Here is a 13,452-nt window from a genome sequence, read left to right on the forward strand (position 1 = left end):
ATTTTTTTAATGATAAGAGACATTCACAGCTCCTGTTCTGTGAAGAAGATCGGACACCAGTCTCGTTATCATCAGAAAAAATTATATGAGGATGGTGGCACTGAAATGGCTTGTTACTTCCAGCGGTGCGGGTAATGTAGCACTTGGAGTGCAGGCAGTGAGGCGTAGCACCAGACAGTATCCGACGTACACTAAGGAACCGGGAAAGATAAAAATATAGGTGAAGGTTGTGTTGGTGCGCTACCAGAGACGTTAGCGACGAGGCAGTCCTTAAAATAAGTAACTTTTATTTAGGATCAAAATCACAAACCAATTTTTGGCTCCGGACCATTATTTATATTTTCATTATCATCACAGACAGGTTTACGATAGTTATCACCTCTATGTACTGAATATACATGATCACACCATTTGCAATAGATGATGTCACAGCTCACCTCCTCACCCTCCTTATACCATTGAATAGAGAGGGAGTAAGTGAGCTGTGACATGCTGTGATCACAGTAGAAAATAATTGAATACAAATCAATAGTGTCCGGACCAGTGTAATGCTGCTTATTTCCATGTGTTCGGTTTCAAAATATCAAGATTTCTATGTTTGTTTGCTGTTTCAATATAGATTATCAATAGTTCAAAAAAAAGTTATTTTTATATTAGAACCTGACACAAACCAGGTTATTGTCCAGCGCCATCTTTCATGTATTCATTTATATCTGGGCTCTCAATGAACCTCAAATTAACCTATTTTACAGAAGTAAGAACCTGCAGAGGTTTCGATACCCAAATGTGAATGTGGACGTTGCAGGTAAAAAGCCACGTTCACACGGTCAGTGTTTCACATCAGTATTTGTAAAACCAGGAGAGGAACAATCAGTGGAAAAGTATAATAGAAACACGTCACCACTTCTGGATTTATCACCCACTCCTGGTTTTGGCTTACAAATACTGATGTCAAATACTGAAGGTGTGAACGTGGCCTAAGAAAGGAAACTCTTACTGCATAGAAGGTCAAGAAATTCTTTATTTATAAACATTTAAAAATTATCTTACACATATGAGCAAAATTGTGACGACATTCTGCAAATATAACCGGCGTCCAGATAATGTTACATTAACAGCGTTAAATAAACACATAGTAAAAAAGAGAGACAAGCAAACAAAAGCATTATGCAATTAAATAGTTTATCTGAGAATAAATAAAAAGAGCCTGCTAATTTCCCAGGAACAGCGCCATTCTTGTCCGTGTTTGGTATTGCAGATCAGCTTCATTCCCGTGAAAGGCGCTAAGGTGCAATAGCGGAGGCAACCAACGGGCAAGTGCAGCCATATTACTGGAAATGGATGGTCTCTGATTAGATATGAGATTACATAAATAGGGTCTGCTAATTTTACAGAAAGAATGCCACCCTTGACCATTGGTCGATATGTCAAACATGATATAGACAGTTGCGGGTTTACGCAAAGTGCGTCATTATATGTTTAGACCTGTCGTCAGATGTCCACCGAGTGACCTGTAATAGATTGTTCAGTGTGCACAAGCTGCCATTGTTCTCGGCAGCGAACATCCATGATGATGTGCTTTCGAGAAAGATGATTAGTTAAGCAAATACAAAAAAATCATTTAACCTAACAAACAAGCATTTTACTTATTGGTCGGCCGATCAGCAGCCTGTTGACACTGCAAGATTATCAAGAATCTAGCGCTCCTAGGATATCGACCAATGCAAATGCCCCCCAGAACCGGCGGCTCGTCTACAAAATTTGCAGACCCTCTTGATCTAATCCAAGACAACCCCTTCAACGCACATTTACAAGGAAGTCACGAACAATGGAATTGTTATTTCGACAGTGATCTTGATTTGGAGCGGGCTGAGCAAATCTGTCTAGAGCCGTAAAAAGATCTGACATCGGTAACGACATAAATCTGTCTGTAATGATACCCTGACAGGCACTGACGAGCAAATTTATGGACATATTTTATTGTTTTATTCCCACCTGAAAAATAATTGACCGAAATGTGTTATTGTTATATAAATGTTATCTCCGATATAATGGCTGAGAACAAAATGGGCCCAGACGTAATTAGTGCAAAACTGCACCAACCTAGAGCAAGCCAATTACAGAGATGAAGGCCAAGCCATTACTTCCATCTCCCTCATCTCCCTCGGTGCCTATGATTTCATTATCGTTCCTATGTTACTGAACGCAGAGTTGGACCTGTACTAATGTTTCTTTATTAGATTATACCCCAGGAGAACTAATTGTACCACTTTGATGCTAAAAGATAATATTGCAATGGAGAAAAAAAGCGATTGAATTAATTTTAATATGATATTTCTTTACCAGAAGCACTGTAATGTAAATCTCCCTGCTTTATCGTTAGACCCGCTATTTTTCATACTGATTTTTCATAGTTTATCATTAGACGCTCCATTTTAATAATCATATAATTTTCAATCTAACATGTTGTGCTAATTAATTTGATAAATGTATTATTTTCAGTGCTGAAGTCCAGTAATTTTTACGCAGAAATCAAAATCGTCTGTGCAGATACAGATGAATAATAAAATGTTGGTTTCCTACAGCTGCCAATAGAGGGGACTCATGAGCTGATTGCATACTGTTTTATTGTGAAAAGCGACGTTAACAATGGTAATATATGTAACTCACACAGAGAAGTAGTAGAACTGAACTTTGTCTTCTTACAAACACATTTCCAGCTGTAGCTCTCACAGCTCTGCTGTATTACAACGCTGGCTGCCTGTGAGATCAAAGTTGAAGCTGAGAGGAACCTGCAGATGTCAGTTATAACCACACACAGCTCTGCAGGGAGATCAGGAGAGCAGAGAGCGGCCATTACAAATCACACTGGCAACTCCCCCTTTTAGTTAGAATAATCTCTGGAGGCAGATTCTCATGCAGTTCAGTGTAAGGCCCGTAGATCTTAAAAGCTCATTTACATATAAGAAAACCTTGGATTTCTTTGGACTAAGACATCAGATCGCAGATAACACGGTATCATTTTATTCAGCTTCCCATGATTTACATGCCCATACAGATAACTTAGGAGGGCTGATTCTCCTGACAGAATCCCTTTAATGAATATACAGTAGGCTCTTATGCGCCCTCTAGTGATGGCTACAGGCAGTCAAAACCTGACCAGTCAAGTCCAAGTTTATGCAGGAGATAAGGATCTCAGTATCAGTAAAATTTAGCTCTGACACTAGAAGCATATATTAAGAAACTGATCAGTGCTGTATTTTTTTACCTATTTACATTAAAAAATGCAAAAGAGAGTTCATGAATTAAACCTTAGATGTGGACAGGAAATAAATCTCTTAGCTACAATAAGGGTATGTGCACACGTTGCGGATTGGTCTGCGGATCCACAGCAGATTTCCATGCGATGTACAGTAACCATGGTATCCTATGGAAAACAAAACCATTGTGCACATGCTGTGGAAAATTCCGCGTGGAAACGCAGCAGTTTATTTTCCGCAGCAAGTCAATTCTTTGTGCGGAATCCGCAGCGTTTTTACACCTATTCCATTATAGGAATCTGCAGGTGTAAAAACGCAGGTGAAATACGCACAAAATCCGCAGTAAATCCGCAGGTAAAACGCAGGATTCTGCAGATTCCGGACGGAAAAATCCGCAGACCAATTCGCAACGTGTGAACATACCCTTATATTATTTTATGTAACATTTACATCTGAAAAAAAATACTAAATTCCCAAAGAAAATGTTCTCATTCCAGATATATCCGTATGTAAAATGTATTCTTATATTTTTTTTCATTCCTATCTATTAATAACATCCACTCTGAAATTAAAGTAGATATTTATTTTATGCTATATAATATAAAAAAGGAAAGATAAATATATATAAATATTTCATATATATTTACTAAAATAAATTTGTGTTTATGCTAATATACCAACCAAAGATGGAAGAGACATTACATGTGCAAGTAAAAAAGAAAATCTTCATTATTATGCTTAATTGAAAAGAATGTCCTTCTAGAGAACTTGTCAATTCTGTTTATTAAACGGACCCCCCTTTTGTTTCAATGCGCAGCATGTAATGCTTCGTCTTTCCAGTGGTGGTGCTATACAGGAGTGGAGCTAATTTCTAAGGGCGGCACGAGCATGACAGTTTGCGCTCAGTTTATTATTGGAGGACCTTTTTAACAAAGGAACATTGTAAAAAATGGTCCACCCTTTTAAAGATATTGTCAATTTAGGATAGGTCATCAATGTCTGATTGCTTGGGGTGGAACAATCAGCATCCTGCCGATCAGCTGTACTCGGTGCCGGCGGCAGCAAGAACAGCTCAGTTACGGAGCTGCTCCTTCTACGGTCTACTGATAGAGGCCACGAATGGGAATTGCACATTTGCTCTCTATTCAAATCAGAAAGGTGTGGATGTGCAGTACCTGCCCGCAGCCACTATCAGTAGACAGAGCAGCTCCGTAACTGAGCACTTCCATCAGCTGCCGGCACAGAGTACAGCTGATTGGCTGAGGTGCCTAAGGATAGGTCATCAATGAAAAAGTAGTAGCCAACCTCTTTAAGACTGATAAGATCAATTTTATTATTTACATGACAATAACCAAATGTGTGAATAAAGCACGATAGTGCAATCGTACTCCTATATACATCTATTGTAGTACAGACAGAGATGCACACACAACTCAAATGCTGTTGCAGCAACCGACAGACAAGTCCTATTCATAGAAAATGGCTCATTCAAATTTACATATGTGTACAATTTCTTGATGCTCTTTCCAAATTATCGCACAGCTGGATCAAAGATTATTTATAATATTAACATAACAATCTACAAAAAAATTGAAAAAAAGCAAATAAAAAGAAAGAACACCTTTACAACCTAAATAACAAAACTATGTTACTAGTAATACAGTTGGAAAACATGAGAAAATGTAAAGTCAATTTTTCTTCAGGCTTTTTGTGTGCCATTAAATAAATGTTATTCTCTTTTCACAGTACCCAGGAATGTACCTGCAAAAGGGATAAAAGGAAAGCGGATTAAAGAAAATGAAAAGAGCAGACATATTGCAAGAAAGGTTTTTTCCTATTATATAACTATCAGTGGTATAAGCTAAAATGTAACCATCTTTTCAGGGGAACTTGCAGCAGAATGTGTCATGAGTGTGTCACGACCTCCTGGGATATCTGGGGTTAGAAAATCACTACGTATTGGGAATCGCATATCTTCCATTTAGCCTATGTGTTTGTGTGCCATATTAAACGGATTTTGTTTTCATTGGTGCTGAAGAGCTTAATGACCATTTCTATGCTGGTCAGAAACTTGCAGCTCAATTTCAGCTGCTTCTGATCTGGTCATTACCTTTCCCTATAAAACCTGGCCAGACCTTCTCTGTCTTGCCAGTGAAAGCATTGCTTCCTAGTTTCCTGGAGACACTGTGCCTCACAGGAGATCATTTTTGCTACCGGAGATTGTTGCGTGCTGTTTTTGGGTGCATGCTTTCCTCATTGTTCTATTCCCATTTGGTTGGTACATTCCTATCCTTCCCTATATTCCTCTTTATCTTTGGTTACTGTTTGTATTTTTGTTGCTTTCAGTTATCCCCATTTTGTCTTTATGTCTTGTTTACCTTAAATTTCTGTCCCAGGCCTCATGGTGTGTGGGAGAGGACAGACCAGGGATTAACAAGAGCATAGTAATGTCGGAGACTTGGGCCTTTCTACCTTCAAAAGTACCCACGGGACAGGGATTGTTAGGCTCCCAGTTTCAGAGAAAGTTAGAGGCCCCCCTTCCTTACCAAAGGTCGTCACAGCGTGACAAAATGTCTGTGTCTGTCTCTAGCACCTCTTCCTCCCTCCCCTCTTCATAGAACTTTATGAGCACCAACTGCCATCTCCTATCTCAGTTATGGGAAAGTATTCATCAGAAATTCCAGGACAATCTGTAAAAATTGCCCCAACTGTAAAAAAAATTAAGGAATCCGTGATATTTTTTGAAGCTGAAGAAACCTATACAGATTATTTTGACTGTAACTGCCATCATTGCATAGCTCACTGTGACTGCAGATAATGTCTTCATATAAGAATTATGGGCTGTAGACAAATATCACTTTTCATCATAATAATTTATTTATTATAGTTTTCCAATATGTTCATAAAAAATATTGTCTGTTCGTGATATTTGATAAGCTGTTTAGAAAAAAATGAAAAGTCAAGTTAGTAACTCTGGTCTTCATTCATGGAAGACAAAATTTACCTGTGAATTGTGAAAATTACGAATGAGAGGAGATAGATGAAGATTTCACTTATAAGGTATATTGTAAAGTTTCCTTTTTTTTACATGTACTATTGATTTAAGGAGAAAAGAAAAAATGACTGTGACTCTTTAGACGAAATCTGTCATCAGGTTTTTGGAATCTAAGGCTACTTTCACATGTCCGTCGGTGGCATTCCGGCGCCATGCGGCAAAAAGATGGAGTGCCGGATCCAGCCGTGAACGGAGGGACCGGAAGTATATGCGGCGCATCTTACCGCGCCTGACACGGCTATGTTGCAAAGGGGTCACCAGGGAAGAAAAGGATCCAGGAGCCGGTGAACGGGGTATGAAAAAGAGAGAGAACGTGGTATGAAAGAGAGAGAGAACAGGGTATGAAAGAGAGAGAGAACGGGGCATGAAAGAGAGAGAGAACGGGGCATGAAAGAGAGAGAGAACGGGGCATGAAAGAGAGAGAGAACGGGATATGAAAGAGAGAGAGAGAGACCGGGGTATGAGAGAGAGAGAACGGGTTAAAGAGAGAGAGAGAGATATCCAGGCATGCGCACAGGGTAAAACCGTGCATGCGGTGGCCGGATCAGGTAGAAGTCTGATCCGGCGGCCGGAATGTGCCATTGAGAAACATTGTCCCGCAGAGCCGGAAGGGCCGCATACGTCCATGTCCGGCTTTTTTCGCCGGACAAAAAAACGCTGCAGCACCCGTCCTGTCCGGCCGCCGGACAGAGGAATTCAGCCGGATCCGGTAAAAACCGGAACAAACGGAAGCACATGCGGCGCGATCCGGCGCATGTGCTTCTCAATGACAAAAAAACGCATCCGGCGGTAAAAAAAACCGGATCCGTTTTTTTACACACATGCCGGATTGTGCCTGACGGCACAAACCGGATGTGTGAAAGAGGCCTAATTTGAGAGCAGTACAATGTAGAGAAAGAGACTTTGATTCCAGTGATGTGTCACTTACTGAGATGCATGCTGGAGGTTTGATAATATCACAGTTTTTTTAGTAGGAGATTATCACTAGAGGAGTACTTGGCCTGCTGCCACCTAGTTCAGCCACACCCCCACCACCGATTGGCAGCTTTCTGTTTATGCACAGTGTACCCAGAAAGCTGCCAATCAGTGGTGTGGGTGGAGTTATACAGAGCTCAGCACTCAGAGAACTGGTAGATCTGCAGCAAAGAAAACAGTGATTTTTGCAAAATTGGAACATGTAAGGCTAGTTTCAGACTAGCGTTTTTGCCAGCAGCGCAAGGCGCTGCTAAGCCCCGCCCCCTGCCGTCCCCCCTCCGGTCATCTCTGCCTAGTATCGCACATCGCTGCATGCGATCTGCACACCCTATCTTTAGCATAGGGTGCGTAGACCGTGCGCTGGCCGTGCGCTAGTAGGATTTTGCGTGCGCTGCGCCCTTTGGATGGTGCGCCAAGTGCACCAAAATGCAACATTGTGCGTTCGGCGCACGTCGGCGCACCGTCAAAAAGGCGCAGCGCACACAAAATCCTACTAGCGCATGGCCAGCGCATGGTCTGTGCACCCTATGCAAAAGATAGGGTGTGCAGATCGCTTGCAGCGATGTGCGATACTAGGCGGAGATGACTGGAGTGGGCGCGGCAGACGGCGGGGCTTAGCGGCGCCATGCGCTGCTGACAAAAACGCTAGACTGAAACTAGCCTAACCGAGTAAGTGATAGATTATGCTGCTCTCAAATGGTAGAGCAAAAACCTGATGACAGATTCTCTTTAAATCAGTTAAATAATAGATAAAACTTTACAATATATTGCATCAGGGTAAAGTGGCATCTTCATAAATTTTCAGGAGCCTGCAGGATCTAAGTAAAAGGTTCGGAAACCTTTACAGGTATAGCGTGACACATTAGCTGGGGGAGTAGGGGGAATGCAGCATTTTCTCAGTTCTTTCTCTAAAGGAGAAGAGTCTGCCCACTCAACAATCAAAGAAAGAACAGTTGAACATTTGTAGAAACCAAAAATCATAAAGGGTAATACTCCTGTAGATTAGATTCAACATTTTTGGCTATTCATCTATTGCTGGGATTGTAATTTTTTTTACAGTTCTGTGATGAAGTTTTATCATGTCACTAAGAATGTAAACTGCTGGGATTAGAATGATCTCAAATCCCGGCGGTTGCAAAAGGACAGTTGTGTATCCAGTATTCCACCAATCCTCCACTGATGCGCCCATGGCAGTTCGCACCCTTTTAAAAATGTGTTATTGTGCACCATATAACTAAGACCCTAGATGTACTATTATAATCAATTGTCAAGGGGCCATGTTGGCATGCAATGGTGCTGAATGGGTGCCCGCTGAGCCACCTCCTGCCTTCCATCATCCACGGCTCCTCTTCAGATTAGCCTCTCTGGCTTGACATTGTATATGCATCATGCCATAATGATGACGTAATGCCAGGTCAGCTAATCAAAAGAAGAGCCGCTAATACTACCTGGTAGGAGGCGGTTTGCAGGGCTCTCATCAAGCAGCCATGGAATACAGACCAGACCGTTAGATCTGAGTCCAGAAAATGGATTCTCTCATCTCTAGCTAGCGCAATATATTCTTGTCCTCCATATTTGTCAGTTGATTTTCTACATAAAGCTGCAGATATGTTCCATTTTGGCTAATATACGTATAATGGGGAAGTTGTGTTTAGCCCGGTAGTTAGGGCTAATAATCTTATTGTACTACTGGAGTCGGAGCAGAGGGTAAGGCTGCTGGTGCAACCAGGTGTCCTACAGCCACATATAGGCAGTGAGGAGTGGTCGAGGTGGACATGGCTTAGCTTATGAGACATACACAGACGATTTTGGAACTTAGTTTAAAGAGACAGTATCATGTAAAAAACACCAATAACCTGCAGATATAGTGTCAATCCGAAGGTTAATAGCATTCTCAAGCTGCCTGATGCCTGCACTGAGAGCCCCATTGTCGGGAGGAATTGAAGTTTATTCCTCTTCACAGCCTCAGGCTTTCAGTCAGAGATGGGCTGGCGTGGCTTCAGTCCCTGCTCAGTACACAGTGAGCAGCGGCTGCAAGTGATCCCCCGACTATGACAGACAGCTGCATCAGTATTAGAACCAGTCAGTGCCCATGCGTGAGTGCCACCTCCGCTGACTATGTACTGAGTGGGGACTGAAGCAGGGCAAACACCTATGACTAGAGTTGAGCGAATTTGTTCGGGTTCCCTCTTATTCGGCAAGCTATAGCGCTTACCAAGTAAGCTACAGAAGGAACCGGGCTTCATGGATCACACCAGCTGATCGGCGCCACAGCTGCATGTGTCACGGCTGTGTGACAGTCACAGCACATGCATGGAGAGCCAGTTTGTTGCATGTGTTGTGACTGTGACACAGCCGCAACACATGCAGCTGCGGCGCCGATCAGCTGATCAGCCTGTAGGATCCAGAAAGCCGGGCTCCCTCTGCAGCTTATTCGGTAAGCGCTATAGCTTGCCGAATAAGAGGAACCCCGAACAAATTTGCTCAACTCTACCTATGACTGAAAGCCCAAGGTGGCCGGGAAAAATAAAGTTAATTTCCTCTCAGCAGTGGGGCTCTCAGTGTGGGTGCTAGGCAACTTGAAATTGCCATTAACCTGAATAATAACCCCATATCTGCAGATTAGTTGCAGCTTTTTATGGCAGATTCCCTTTAACAGTTATGGGGATATTTACAGGATCAAAACAAGATAAGAATAAAAGCCATAAAATGCTGCTCAAAAGTAAACCTATGATTGAGAACCAACCACCGAATGTCACCGAGGCCACTACAGTATGCATTAAGAATGTATAATTTTAGAAAGCAACATCATCTGTGTTTGTCAATGAAAACAAAAACTCCTCGGTGTACAGGGCAGATGAGACTATGGGACTACTTAAAGATGCTCATGACCCTAATAACACGGTGCTTCTAAATGCAATACCCATAGGATAGGAATCATCAAAGTAAATGGATTCACATCTGTTATTCACATCTGCGAGTCACGACTCACAATTCAATTTTCTGATTCCCACTTCAATATGTTGCTATTTATCTGCTTCTCTAAGTGGCAGGATGAGGCTTTTATCATTAAGGAGATTGGATTTCCAATTATCTGTGATTGCCACAAAATATGAAGGTCCTATGTTCATAATCTTATTACATTCATATTATTTTATATTATTTGTTCTGCCTTATTAATAGTATTGCAGGAGACAAAAGTATTTGTGTAGACAGATCAATTAGAAAATGGAACTCATTAACACTGTTCTGAACATTACACAATTACGTTTTCACAATGTAACGCTGACTGTGAACATCATTTTGTTTTTAAAAATAACATGTCACTTGCTCAAAAAATGTACTTAAATGCCTGATAAAATTTATGAGCTCCCCTGATTAGGAACCTTTTTTCCATTTTGGGCTGCAACGCTCCATTATAAAGATATTTACATTTATTACTATTGGAGTGCAACATGTGAAATCCCTCCTTACGGTTCAATTGGGTGTTTATTTAGGTCTTTCCCTGGGATTGTGTGCTTTTACCCTGCCTTCCAGATGCTGCCAATCACAGCTTGACTTCTGACCTAACATTCTAGCAGGATCAGACGTTTCCGAGCTGAGACTTGCAGTGTCTGGGAGGGAGGGATAAAAGTACATACCCCTAGAGAAGACTGAAGAGGTGCCCAGTTGAGCTAGTAGCTGAGATGTCACATACTGTGCTCCCAAATAAACAAATGTATCTCTGCAATGGAGCAATGCAGCAATGAAAAAAAAAAGTATGATTTTAAAGGTATTTAAAACATTTTTTTTAACAAGTGACAGTTTTTCTTTTTAATACACCAGAAAAAAAATTATTCTACTTTTATACCGTAAAAAACAAAATGTAGTATATATATAAAATATTAAAATAAGGGGACTTCCTTGGAGAGCTCAAACAAAAGGCCATAACATAACAACATGGGAATGGAGACATATATTATGAATCACCATTTTATGATGCAACAAGATACAGAATAAATAAGGTCATAAGAATTATAGTGTTCACTCAACCACAGAGGTCCTGACGACCGGTCATCATAAAACTACTTTTACTGCTCAACCATATCACCATACACCTATCATATCAAGTCATGAATTAAGGGTTGTTACCTATAAAATGCCTCTGATAGCGTGACCCACTTGACGTTCACGTGTCCATTTCCTCACGGGGAGCAGAAAAAGCCCAGATACATAGTAAGCGTATTGGGAACAGTGGTTTCACTTACATTTTAGTTGCAAAATAATTTGGCTCTCAATGGTCCAAAAGAGTATGTTCTCCAGCACCAAAATAAAGCAGTAAAAACTTAGCTTTTAATCATATAGGATAAAAAATGGCAGGATATGCACATAATAACCCCCTTCACGACATTTTATGTAAGTTTACATCATGTTTAGGAAGGAGTCTATGCAGAATGATGTAAATAATTGGCATGGCGATAGCTGTGCACGCTCTATCACCGCCAGTAGCTCGGCTTAAATGTTAGCCGAGCTCCATCTGTCACAGCCAGGAGCGGTGACCGCACTGCCCCTTGAATGATGCGATTGATAGCTACCACAGCCTTTAGAAGCCTGGGAGAGGGAGGGGGCTCCCTCCCCCATGTGATCAGCACCCCCCGCCATGATGGCGCACTTCAAAGCATTATACCAGTGATCAGAGTAATAAAAGTTACAGTTCCATAGAGGGACTAAGGAAAAAAATAAATGTGATCCCAAACATTATGTAAAATGTTCCCAATAAAAGCTTCAAATCAATCCATAGAAAAAGCAAGTCCCCACTCAAGTCCATTATTTCTTGATGGAAATATAGGGGGCTTCCACGTTACTGGTAAAGGCTCTGGAAAAAGGCTCCTCGCCCCGCATAAGAAACCCAGTGAATTCTGTGCTCCCAAGTCCATATGCCCCCCTCCCTTCTGAGCCTAAACAACATTTAGTGTCCACATATTTGGCATTTCTGTAGCAATGAGAGCCCGCCTAATTTACGGAGTGCGTGTCTTCTGAAGCACAAGCTGGGCACAATGTACTGGGCGCTACAATGGCAATTTGCTATGTTCACTTGGCAACATCCACTCGAGGGGGATTCTGCTCTTCTGGCACTTAGGGGCTCTGTATATGGAGTCTGCAAACTATTCAGCGATAATTTGTCAAATATAGCTCAGCCCCGACAGTCTCGCCGCACGGCTAAGCAATTCTGTATAGCCATATACTCTATGGGGCATTGCCACGTTTAACAGAAATTGTGTGGCAAATTTTGGTGCGATTTTTACCCATTACCTAGAGTGAGAATGCAAAATCTGGGGCTAAGGGTGGTTTCACATTAGCGCTTTTTAAGCGCACGCACGGCCGTGGGTAGCTCCGCCCCTGAGCCGGCTCTCTGCCCGGTGTGCCCGCCCCTTGCTTGTAGCGCCGCCTCCTAGCGCACAGCGGCGCCTGCGATCGGCGCACCCTATCTTTAGCATAGGGTGCGCAGATCGTGCGCAGGCCGTGCGCTAGTTGCGCTTTGACCTGCGCTGCGCACTATTGACGGTGCGCTGTGCGCGCCAAAATCAAACTTTTCGGATTTTGGCGCGCACGGCGCACCGTCAAAAGTGCGCAGCGCAGGTCAAAGCGCAACTAGCGCACGGCCTGCGAACGATCTGCGCACCCTATGCTAAAGATAGGGTGCGCTGATCGCAGGCGCCGCTGTGCGCTAGGAGGCGGCCCTACAAGCAAGGGGCGGGCACGCCGGGCAGAGAGCCGGCTCGGGGGCGGAGCTACCCCCGGCCGTGCGTGCGCTTAAAAAGCGCTAATGTGAAACCACCCTAAAACAACATTTTTGGGGTAAAAAACATAATTATTTTTTTCTTCACTGTCCAATGGTATAAAATTCTGTGTCACACCTGTGTTGTCAATATGATCACTGCACCCTTATATTAATTTATTGAGAGGTGTAGTTTGTAAAATGGAGTCACTTATGGGAGTTCTGCTGTTCTGGAACCTCACAGGCGCTCCCAGTGGGTCATGGCACCTGTAAACTATAACATCAGCACAATACTAAAATCTGCACTATAATCTGGCGCTCCCTCCCTTCTGAACCTTCCACTGTGCCTGAAAAGTATTTCCCAATTATATGAAGGGTATTGGTGTACTCAGGAGAAATTACAC

The 13,452-nt window shown here is 42.3% G+C and overlaps 1 protein-coding gene across 5 annotated transcripts in view; it reads right to left on the bottom strand.

The window, feature by feature from the left end:
• Positions 1-1,003: 1,003 nt before the first annotated feature.
• RALYL (RALY RNA binding protein like) overlaps positions 1,004-13,452 on the bottom strand; it is a 937,349-nt gene continuing 924,900 nt past the window's right edge. For all 5 annotated transcript variants that reach the window (XM_073550584.1, XM_073550582.1, XM_073550583.1 and 2 more), the window contains one exon: positions 1,004-5,021. The gene's annotated coding sequence lies outside the window, so the exon portion shown is untranslated. The remainder of the gene's footprint in view (positions 5,022-13,452) is intronic.

Source organism: Dendrobates tinctorius, unplaced genomic scaffold, assembly GCF_039654945.1.
Source record: "Dendrobates tinctorius isolate UK_male_01 unplaced genomic scaffold, ASM3965494v1 ptg000165l, whole genome shotgun sequence".
NCBI classification, from domain to species: Eukaryota; Metazoa; Chordata; class Amphibia; order Anura; family Dendrobatidae; genus Dendrobates; species Dendrobates tinctorius.